Genomic DNA, 12103 nt, shown 5'->3' with positions numbered 1-12103 from the left:
GAAACAGCCTCAGGTTGCGCCAGGGGAGGTTTAGGATGGATATTAGGAAAAATTTCGTCACTAAAAGGATTGTCAAACATTGGAACAGGCTGCCCAGGGCAGTGGTGGAGTCGCCATCCCTGGAGGTATTTAAAAGCCGGGCAGACGTGGTGCTGAGGGACATGGTTTAGGTGGTGGTTTTGGCAGCATTAGGTCAATGGTTGGACTAGATGATCTGAAAGGTCTTTCCAACTGAGACAATTCGGTGATTCTAATTGCAGAGGCAAAGTGGCGCTTTTCACCAACCCCTTCTACAAGATGATGTCTGGCTGACAAGGGTAGGGTATAGCCCAGGGTATCTGGTAGCATCCAGCCCTGTCCAGGTCCCGGTGCTTGCTCTAATGCCAGCCCATGAGCTTGGCTCAGCTGCTTTCCATCTCAGGGCTTTGTTGGTTTACAACACCAGTTTTCTAGAGCATGAATTCCCTCTTATGAGTCAAGATTTCAGAGCTGAATGCAATTCAGTCAGGATCACCAGGTGCTTTTGTCATATAAATAACGTCTGTTGGGGCAGTCACTGTGTCACAAGAAGAGATTCTGAATTAGGTTGGAAGTGGCTCCTTGGTCCCTTTATGGGAGAAGCTGAATATTTTATAATCTTTGTGTAAAGGTCCCAGACGTCAGCAGGACAGAAATATGCTGTAAGTAGCACAGAAATTACCAGGACGCTAGACACAGGCTGGCATTTCTCTGTGGAAGGTGTCAGTGACAAACATGGGTGATTGATGTGAGAATTTGTATTTCTGTTATTCAAAAGACGCTTTATTTGGAAAAAGCGGTGGCTAGATAGAGATGGATGGGTCTTTGTGGGACACTGCAGGTTTGACATGGGGCCCATGAGATTGGGTGACCGTTTCATAGGATCATAGAATGGTTTGAGTTGGAAAGGACCTTAAAGATCACCCAGTTCCAGCCCCCTGCCATGGGCAGGACGCTCGAGGGTCTTTACTCTTTAACAACGAGTTGTGAAGTCTCCATGAGGTGTCCACAACTGGAGCGGGAGCAGTTTTGGGTTACAGTAGCCTGAGGTCCCACAGGTATATCACCAAGCTTCCCATTGAGCCTTCCCTGAAAGGACCCACGTCGCATTAGAAGATGCATTATTCACTCTTGAAGGCCATTATGTTCCTGGTTTGTCAGCCAGGAAAACCCTAGTTTGTGGTCCCCACCTAATGATCTAGGATGATGCCATGTGGACACTCTGGCACAAGGAAAAGTTTGTGGTCCCCACCTAATGATCTGGGATGATGCCACGTGGACACTCGACCGCAAGGAAATATATATTCCTTGCAGGCATCAAGGGTCTGCAAGTTTGGGGACAGGGAGCAGCTCTTGAGCATCCCTCAGTGCTTCTCACTGGTGTCCCATGGCAGTCACTGCAGGCAGCTGTATGACTTGCACAGAAAAACGGGGCTTTATCCTGGGTCCTACTGCTTCGACATGAACCTACAGAGCCCTCAGGCACCTGACCAGGCCTCAGAAAGCGTGGGGCAACATCGCAACCTTGGATACGAGAAATGGAAGGTGGTAACCAGCCTGAACTGATCGCACAGGGCAGATACTGGAAAAGGAGCTGCTGGCAGATTTTTCCATGAAGGATATTTTATTTTGTCATTCCCTTTAGCTCTGAAATGACATCATTTCTCTCAGTATTTAGGAAATGTTGCACGTCCTGTCTTTTTGGCTGGGTGAATACTCAAGGCTGCTATTTTAAAGGACAAATGGGTTTAGTACATACAGACCTGTACATCTGGGTGGGTAATTTCAGATTAGGGAAAACTGCCGATCTTTTAACTGATACTGTTGCAATTTAAAAATTACCTCACGAAGCACGTTTGTTCTTTGTACGTGGATATGATAAAAATTCTACTTAAATAAAAAGAGCCAACGCAATATCTCTGCTAGGATCCCAGCAAACAACTTGAGCCTATTACCAAAACCTAATTTAACATAATCGTTTTAGCACACCACGCTAAAATAATTTTAGATAATTCTGTATATATGGCACTATTTTACCCAGCTGCTAGGACACTGCGCAAATAACTTAGTTCATCGATTCTGGTCTTTCCCAAATTCTGCAGGAACTTTCCTAAAGTGTATCTGGGAGGATTACATAGGTTTATGTTACACAAGCTACTGCAACGCTGTTTACTAAAAGATAAATTTGTAATTCCTAATGCTGGAATGTCTGCAGGAGGATTAGTATGAGTTAATGTGATTGGACTGTATACTGGCTGGAACAATACAGAAATGATGGAAAAGCCTGATACTGTGAGTTAGAAAATACGGAATTACTGGTACAAGTGAACTCCTGAAAAATTACCAAACTCTCCAAGCATTACTTAGAGCAAAGGTAAAACCGGAAGTACAAGGTTCATATCCAGACCAAAGTCCAGCTCAAAGGCTTCCCTGTATCGGGTACTTGTCCTTAGGAGTTTGGTTTGGATGAGCAGAAGAGGCACTGTGGCCATCAGCTGGTTCTAGTTGCCCAGAGAGATGGTAGATGCTCCGTCTCTGAAAACGTTCCAGGTCAGGTTGGACGGGGCTCTGAGTAACCTGATCTAGTTGAAGATGTCCCTGCTCATGGCATGGGGGTTGGACTAGATGGCCTCTAAGGTTCCCTTCCAACCAAATCTATTCTGGGATTCTGGGGGACGGACAAAGTTTGGGAGCTGCTGGGACATTTCCTTCCCATGGTGGGACCCTTTGAGGTGCCAAGATGAGGTCTTCAGCCTTCTTGAGTCACAAGTGGGACTGCACTTTAAAGAACAGCCCTCTGCACTGTGCCACCCATTTTGCATGTGAAAGGGACAGCGGGTTGCTCCTCGCCAGCCCTTTGCCTCCCGTGGCTCTGTTTTCACCACGGGGGACAGGGGACGTCAACCTGAGCTGCTCTGCAAGACCTGGTGTCAATTCTCAGCCTCCCTCTTTTTATTTTATTTTATTTTATTTTATTTTATTTTATTTTATTTTATTTTATTTTATTTTATTTTATTTTATTTTATTTTATTTTATTTTATTTTATTTTATTTTATTTTATTTTATTTTATTTTATTTTATTTTATTTTATTTTATTTTATTTTATTTTATTTTATTTTATTTTATTTTATTTTATTTTATTTTATTTATTTTTTTTTCCCCAGGGTTTGCAGACATTTCTTTGATTTAACAAGCAGTGCCCATCTCTTATTACTGGATAGGAACCGCCTAAGAAGACCACAGCAGTGACCACCAGTTCACCATACGGGTCACCAGAGCACGTGCCATTCTCCGTTCAGGGTGAACGATTGATTCCCTTCCAGACCAGGATGGCTTTGGAGAGCCACGGTCGGTGGCCCGAGCCAGACGAGCTACTCGGACATGGTCCTTCTACTCCAGGCAGGTGGGTAAGAGTGGAGCACCATCACCAGCATCCTCCATGGGTGTGCTGGGGCCAGGCTGGAGCATCACCATCCAGGCAACCTCAAGGAGTGTTTCAGGAAAGGTGATGCATGAGCATGCCCTGTTATTCCCAACACATTTTAGATAACTGGGACATTTGGGGGTTGCTCAGGAAATGCAGTCCAGTTGTGCGGGAACCTCCCAAGTAAGAAAGAGGTCCTCCGTCGGGAGCCCAAAATGAAGGTGCGCGCACATTTTTTCTGGGAAAACACAGGAAAAAGAAAAAAAACAAACCCCATCTCGTTGTATTTTCGTGCAGCCACGCGGCGGTCGCTCACATGGAAATACTTAGGTCACTTGGACTGGAGTCTTCAACTCGCAATGACTTTTAACAGGCAACATCTGACAGTACCAAAGCCCTTTGCAGCCCTGGGTGAAATTATGATAACAAGAGAAAAAAGCTATTACTGCCACCATGCTTTCATTATGCAAATGATATTAAGATAGGCTGTGCAGATCGCCTGTGGCTATGCTATAATCTCCATGCAGTGATTATAATGTGTCAAACTTAGTCATTTTGATTATGACATGTTAATTACATGCCATCCTCATGCAGACATGAATATTACTCGCAGTCAAACAAAACACAAATTGGGGGCATTGTTGTTTTTTTTTTGTTGTTGTTGTTTCATTCTTTCTTTTCTTTTTTTTTTTTTTTTTGAAATGTTGTTGATTAAATGGATTAAAAGATAAAGAGATATGTAACATTGTAAACTCATTAAACATTGGCCAAGTCATCCCTGGCTGCCTGGGTGGAGAGGGGGCTTCTGTCACAAAACCATTCTGCAGCGTTATTGTTATTTTTTATTTTATTTTTTTTTTTTTGTCCCAGGAGGGGCGGTGTTTTAAAAAAAATATATATTTTATAAACTGGAGAGCTGCGTGGGGTTGAAGCACGTTTGGTCTTTTAACTCCTTCTGGGGTTTATCAGAAGAGGGTGCGGACGGCCGGGGTGTCCCCATCTCCAACCGGGTGCAGCACCAGGGGGGTCACCCTGCTGTGGAGGCTTCCCATCATCATCTCCATCCTCAGGTACCTTAATTTCAGAAGCCGGGTGGTTTTTTGTTTGGTTTTTTTTTTAAAAAATTGAATAACGTTCCAAAGTTTTCTGAGGACAAGCCCTTTTTCCCGCTGCCCCGTCCTCTCCCTATGGCAGATCCTGCTTAATCCTCCTGGAAGAGGAGGAGAATTTTTTTCCTTTCCTTTCCAGCAAAACCCGTGTTTTAAAATATTGCTATTTTGAATGTAGCTCACTGTAAAAAAAAAAAAACAAAACAAACAAAAAAAAAAACCAAACAAAAAAACAAAAAACACCACCACAATTTCAGATGGTTCAATAAAATGTTCCCCCCATGTTGAAATTTGCCCTTAAATATAGAAACAGAGCAGATATCAGATCTTCCCACCGAGGCTCCCCTGGATGAGATATCTAGGTAAGAGTCTGAATTACTGAGATACCACAATAAGTATGGGGTGGGGGGGGGGGGGAGGCTGAAAAAAGACACCTCGCAAGCGAGCAACACTTAACTAGACTTATAAATAGCTGGGGCTGCAACTTGCCTGATTAATTTGGGGAAATACGGCTCAGTGAAAATATTTTGCAAAATCATCAGATTCCCTTACTTCTTTAGCCCGCGTTCATGTTTAAAAATAAAATATCAGCATCAAAGCTAAGGCTTTGTTTTAGGTAATTAAACGCTTTGCGTTCATTAACAGGGATCTCTCCTAGCGTTTTCTCCTCTGAGTTTCAAAAAAAAAAAAAAAAAGAAAGAAAAAGAAAAAAATGATGATGGCGATGAAATAAAGATGTGCGTGATAACCCATTTGCAGCTAAAATTTGCAGGGCGCCAGGTGGGACGGGACTGAGATGAGGGAAGGAGCCAAAGGATATCCAAATATCGAGGGAGAGAAGCTTAAAATTTGTAATCGCTCCACCCAAAAAAAAAAAAAGCAAACTCCACCTGACTTCCTTGGAGAAAAGTCGTAGCAAAACTTGTCCCTCCTGCTTCCAATACAGAGGGGTTCGGGGGAAGTGGGGGGGGGTACCAGCATCACCGGAGAGACCTGTCTCACTGGTGTGACGAGCCCAGCAGGGCTCAGCTTGCTTTTGGGTGGATTCTGGGGGCATCCCGGGGGGGGCGGAGTGACTTTTCCCATGATGGCCGATTTTTTTTTTAATTTTTTTTTTTTTAATTTTTTTTATTTTTTTTTCAACTTCATACCGCAATCACCGGGCTTTGACAGCTCGCAGGTGAGTCAGCTGTTTGCTTTTATAATGCGCAGAATAAATTTTAAATAAAATAACAGGCATCCCCCTAAACATTGTGTTTTTACGGAGGGACATTCCAAGGCAAGTTTTACACAGGTTCAGCCCAGAGGGAAATTAAACTCGACATGTAAATGGAGATTACACACAAAGGAATCCATTACTTTCAATATTTCTCAGCAGGAGGGTTCAGAGTTATTTAAATAAGTTTAGATATTAAACCTAAAGTAGCCATTAAAGGAATGTGGATTTGTTTGCCTAGTTTTTAGAGAAATCTTCTTTTTTTTTTCGGCTGACTGAAAAAAAAATCCATTGCCTGCATGATGGTGAATATTTTTAATGCATAAAAAAAAAAAATCAAAGAACTTCCAATATAATACTTCCTTTGAATTTTTAAGCACCAAATTACAGAACACTTATTATAGCAAAATGTCTTCTTTAGGAGAGATTAAACTGCGAACGTTTTTCTTACTTTTTTTTCCCCCCTTTTCCATCTATTCCTTAGAACAGAGCTAATATAAACGCTGACATTAAACCATATTGGCTATGTAAGGCACTTTGATTGTCATTGAGATTATTTTAAAAGTTATTTAGGTCCCCGCGTTACATCTTTGCAACTGCATGGAAAATGTTTCACCATGTTTCTCTTTGCAACATTTCTTTGGGGATTCATAAATATTGATTGTACCGTAAAAAATTGATGGAATCTTGAAACAGACTGCAGTCTTGGTAGCTGGGGAATTTACTCAATTTTTCTCAATAGCTGCAGTCTATAAAAAGAGGAGATTTTGCAAATTGTTTCTCACCTTGTCTTTTTAGTATTTAATAGCTCTCAATTCTGTAGCCTTCTGAACCATGCACCGGGTGCGTTTTCCATCAAAACTGTATCAGGCCTATTCAAAGGGAATTAAAAGGCGAGGTGTGACCAAGGGGTTAAACCGCTTCCGCGGCTGGCAAGCCTGACTTTCATTACTGGTGGCAGTGTAGAGCCATCCTACTGCTTGTTGTGTTAAAACTTTTGTTTGGGTGTTGTTTTTTTCGTTTTGTTTTTTTTTTTTTTTTTAATAAAAAAAAGTCCTTAAATTTTGATGGATGTTCGCAGAGAAAAAAAATAATAAACCAACAACAACAAAAACCACCAAAAAGAGAGATTTCTCTCTCTTGGTTTAAAAATAAAATACTATAAAAAATAAGATTTTTTTTTTTCTGGATGCCAAGGGGTCCCTCAGCATCTTAGTATTAAGCACAGGATATTCTCCTTTTGATGTGGAAAAGTTTCAGCTCCGCTCACCCAGGGTTATCCGCAACGGAGATGCCCTTGGCCAAGCCCCGGGATGGAGCCTGTGGTGAACCCCAACCTCCCTCGTCCCATCCCACTGCGCCAGGACCAGGCCATCCTTGCTGGAGCCGCTTTGGCTGACACTTGGGATATTTTGGTAAATGCTATAAAAAGAACGTATATATTTCCCTCCCGGTCCTGTAGTGGGACTTCCTGTGCTCCTCTGGGACCCATGGGCACAGCCGAGCTTGGGGGCAGCGGTGATTTCTCATCTGATGAGTCCTGGCTGTGTTGGATCGTCATGGAGAATGACAGTGATCCCTTCTTTCCCAGCTGTAAATACGTATTTCCCTTTGGATTATTAAGCTTTCTCAAGGAAAGCTTACACCGATGTACACCACTAGGCAGGTAGGGCTGTGCACAGGCAGCGGGTGCTTTTGCTTTATTCCTAATTCAATTAATGAGCATCCCACGAATAAACGGGAATAAAAGGGGCAGTGGAGAATCTCTGTGACGCTGGTGGGCTTTCCTTTCATTCAGTCAGGCTGGGTGCTGCCTTGGGATGTTTTGTGAGGTGACGCCTTGGTGTGCTGTGGAGCCACATTTTGCTGGAAAGCTGCTCCAAGGTTCTACCACAGGGTCAAACTTTTGCAAAGGCACCAGCGAAGGGGGCTCAAATGCAGGTCTGGGAGCAGTTCTGCTCTCCTCTATCACTCCTTTAGGTCAAACCTAAAATCGGTGTGAAGATCTGGAGAACAGATCGCCCAAGCGCAGCAGGAAACACTGGGCAGTGGGCAAGAATGGAGTGAAAATAACCAGCCCATTGCATTGGGAGAAACAACCTAGAAAAGCATTTTGTATTCTGTCACCTCTGCCACATGCATCCAGCACTGGGGCTGTCGTGTTTAATTTGTCTCCCAGGCATCAGCCAATGATTAGCAACTTGCTTCTGGGAGAAAACACCCTAGTTTTTCAAGAAGCTCATGAAGGTCTCTTTTTAAGTAGGCATCGAGGTGTCCAGAAGAAAAGTCCACAAGACATCCACCCAGGTGTCCAGAAGAAAAGTCCACAAGACATCCACCCAGGTGTCCAGAAGAAAAGTCCACAAGACGTCCACCAAGGGTTCCATCCAGATGTCCACAAGAAAGTATCTGCTCAACAACTAATGGATTTTCACGTGCCAGGTTTCCACTTCACTACCTGTTGCGTACCGCAATGTGCACCAGACTTTGAGGCAGTGCAATAATGTGAACGTTGCCCATCTGGCAACGGATGTTTTTCCTGTTGGCTTTGAAACCCACTCACTGCAATTAGAAAGCCCTGAGGCGCTTTCAGTAACCTTGTGCCAGGACATTCTCTGTAAAGAAAGCAGCAGTGCTATAAAGGTTGCTGTTCCTCGGGGCCTTTGCTCTTGGAGTCTAACACCCATTAACATTAATGGCCGTTCAGTACGCATACGAGCTATGGAAAAAGCCTACATAACAGTTGGGCTCGTGGCAGTAATGGGTTGTGAGGCCCATTTTATGTACTCGATACCTTAAGGTTTTATTCCTACAAATGGGCGCAGGAAACCCAACGGCTGTAAGCAAAGAGCTTACAGATGAGCTGTTGCTGGCTTCAGCGTGAGCAGGGTTGGCAATGGGACTGTAATTGTGGGGGTTAGGCTGGGCTTGTGGTGGACCATCATAGACCTGTGGTCAGTATATGCATACTTGTGCTAGGGCTCACCAGTACACAATCGGACTGCACGTGGCTAGGTCCTACCCATGGCTTTCTTGTCCACAGGTCACCTCTTGCTGGGCTGGGCTTCAATGCACGGTCTCTTTGCAAAGCCATACGTGGGAACGTCTTCACAAGAGGTTGTGCCATTGACTCTGCTCATGTTACACTGTTGTGCTTTAAAAGGGCAAAAGCAGCTGAAAGTCTGAAATTTAAGGCCAGAAATAGTGATAGAAGGTGGGACAAGAGGGGAAGAATGTTACTGCAGGGCTGTGTAGTCCCCGTGACTGATCACAAGAAATACAGAAGCAAGGTCTCCTTAAGGGCAAGTGAGCAAGGCAGGATACCTGTGCTGGGGAGAAGCCCTGGGTGGCTCTGGAATTCATGCTCAGCAAGGGGAGAGGGAAACACAGCCCTCAGACCTGCCAAGACAGCCTTGAGGCATGGGACAAATGAGCCAGCCAAGACAACCTCACCCCAAGTGCAATCACAGTGCCACCACCTTGCTCCTTGGTTTTTAAATGATGTTCCTTCATCCTTGAGTCTTGGGTTGGGCTGAGGCAGAGGCATCAGTGGTGGCCAGGCACAGCCCCAAGTGCCAGATAAGCCAGGCAGGCAGGGGGTAGCCCACTGATGGGCTGGTGACTGTCTGCTGCACCCCAAGGCAGAGGGACCAGAGCTTGAAACTGGGGTTGGCCATGAACCAACACACCAGAGAGTATCCAAGAGTGGTGCATTAACACCAGTGCCTCCTTGGCTCCAAATCTGATAGCACCCACCTTCTCAGGCCCAGGTGCTTTACCAGCAAACAACAGCAGTGATGACCAGACCAAATCCTGCCCAAAAGACATTCATGTCTGCTAAGAAATGGAGAAGATGATACCCCAAGAAGATGCAGAGCAGGGACAGAACAGAGAACTGGGACTGGTCACGTACAATTACTTTAAAGAACCAACACAAACTCTAGGGGAAATCACTAAAACATCATATTATTGTTGTAACTCCTGGTTTTCTTGCAGAAATATTACTTTTCTACGCTGTCGGCGTGGAAGCTTGAGCACAGGCATCCATAAACCTTCCAGCTCCTGAGCCTACACATGAGTATGAGCCATCACACCTTTCTCGGATAACGTCTGTGAACAATAAACATTTTTGCTGCCGGAGCTGGGGAGCTGCATCCCTTTCCAGTCATTGAACCAAGGCTGGGACCGATGGTTTGAAAGGCTGTGGGTGATAACACCCAAGGCTAGTTTTGCATAGATCCAGCCCTGGCTCCCAGCTGTTTCTTTCATTGCCACCAAATCAGGATAACCTGATGCCATCATTTAGCAAAACTTCCTTGGGTCTGAATCTGGGCGATTCCTTGCTCAGTTACTGTAGTGCAGAGTGGGTTGTTTTTTTTTTTATTTCCTTCAAGACCCGAATCTCTGTTTAGGGACTGAAGTGTATCCTGACTTAAATATTTTTCCTAGAGACAGCAGAAAGGTATTCCTCAAAAAAATACTTGGATTTGCTTTGACTGATCTGCCAGTCACTACTGAAGTTATATGATTTTGTCAGCTTTCCTTAGGCTGCTTTACCCAAGTAAAAAAGTTCCAATTTTTATCTATTTTCTCCTGAGACCTAGACTGAGTTTTCCCATCACGTAGTCGCCTCTCGCTGCACTTCCCTGAAAGAGGAATGGAGAAGACTGGAGAAAGAGGTTGTGCCAGACATCATTTGAGCTTGGGGAGATGGCGGCCACCCCGTTGAATTGAGTGGAAAAAATACATTTTCTTGACCGTTACAGAACTTCATCCAGATAGTCTCAGTAGGTGGTGAAGTTCCACAGATTGTTTAAGGAACTGGTAGAAAAGCATGTAGAGTAGGAAATATTTGGCTGCTACTTAGCCTGAAATCCTGTGGATTCAAAATTATTCTGAAGGTCCAGATTTTCTGGATTTTTTTTTGGCATTGCTCCATGGAAAACCAGGCCCTCAACTCCCAAACTTCAGCATGAAAAGGTCGTACAGCCAAAACAACTGCAAGGTTATGGGGATCACGGGAGCGATGTTGCTATCTGGTCAACTCACCTAAATGCAGCAGATGGAGAGATGGGAAAGATCGTGAATACAGGGATTAGAGAGGGAACGATTCATTGCAGCTCCTGTAGGAATCCCCCTCGAATATACTTTAAACAATTTGATCCTGGCGAATGGGACCATTCCAGCACCTCATGGAGGCACAAATGCAACGTGAATCGTGAAGAGCAAAGTGCAGGTGTGATGGTCCCTAGAGCGGAACCCAAACCTGGTGCGTCCAGCCTTCCCATCCAGACACCAGCCTCTTCCCAGGCTCCAGTCAAAGCCCTGGTCTTTGCTTCCTCCTCTCTCCTCTCTTCTGTTGGGATTGGAGCAGAGATGGTCTTTTTGCACAACGCAGCCCTGTGGTTTTGTCTCTTGGTGTACAGTGGTAGGCACGTGGATGGTCTCGTCCCTCCATCGGATCCCCTTCCCAAGCTTGGTGATGAGGACAATCCTCAGCGTTTAACATTATGCGAATCCCTGCCTCACTTGGAACCTGGCCAGTTCATTTTCATGCTACGTTGCTCATTTCCAGCTTCTAACGGAGTTTTAAAGTTGCGTTAAATAAAGAATGGATGTAAAAATCAAATTAATTACTGGACACTCCATGCTACTTAATTTTAAGGCTCCCATTCCACCAGTATTTCTTGTAAGCACAACAAGCTGCGGAGTGCCGGCATGGCCGTATTGCTCTTAAATATGTTGATTAGAGACAAATATGAAATGGAGTAAAATGTTGGAGCATTGGTTTGCAATATTGTTTGGAGCAGTTATTTGCAGTTTCTTTCCCAAAGTCACATAAAGATCTACAACCTCTAGGTAGCACCCAGAAACGGAGCCCCTCCATCTGTTACCCCAGGAAGGGGACCCCAAATTGCTCGACAAGCCGGATTTGCCTGCACAGCAGAGTCTGTACCGCTGCTCCAGCCCATCCACCTCGTTTCACGTCCCATCCACCTCGTTTCACGTCCCATCCAACGATCAGAAAGGAAGACCCATGTTAACAGAGTGAAACGATTTACATGACGCTCTTCATCTACAAGCTTTCATGCAGACCTTGATAAATCCTTTTCTTTGGGGGAGATAGTTCAAAGCATGGAAGAAGACGTGCTGAAGAGACGCACTTCTACATATCCGTGTTAGGAGGTAAGACAAACACATCTTGGGATTCAAAACACACTTTATGTTCAACTTAGGGATTTCTCTGCTGAAGTGGGATGAACTGTAACATTCAAGCTCCTTTAGACAGAACGACGCCCTTATCTTCTCTTTTTCCCAAGAACTTGTGGCGCTTTG

Source organism: Chroicocephalus ridibundus, chromosome Z (assembly GCF_963924245.1).
Source record: "Chroicocephalus ridibundus chromosome Z, bChrRid1.1, whole genome shotgun sequence".
NCBI classification, from domain to species: Eukaryota; Metazoa; Chordata; class Aves; order Charadriiformes; family Laridae; genus Chroicocephalus; species Chroicocephalus ridibundus.
This window is presented reverse-complemented; position numbering follows the sequence as displayed.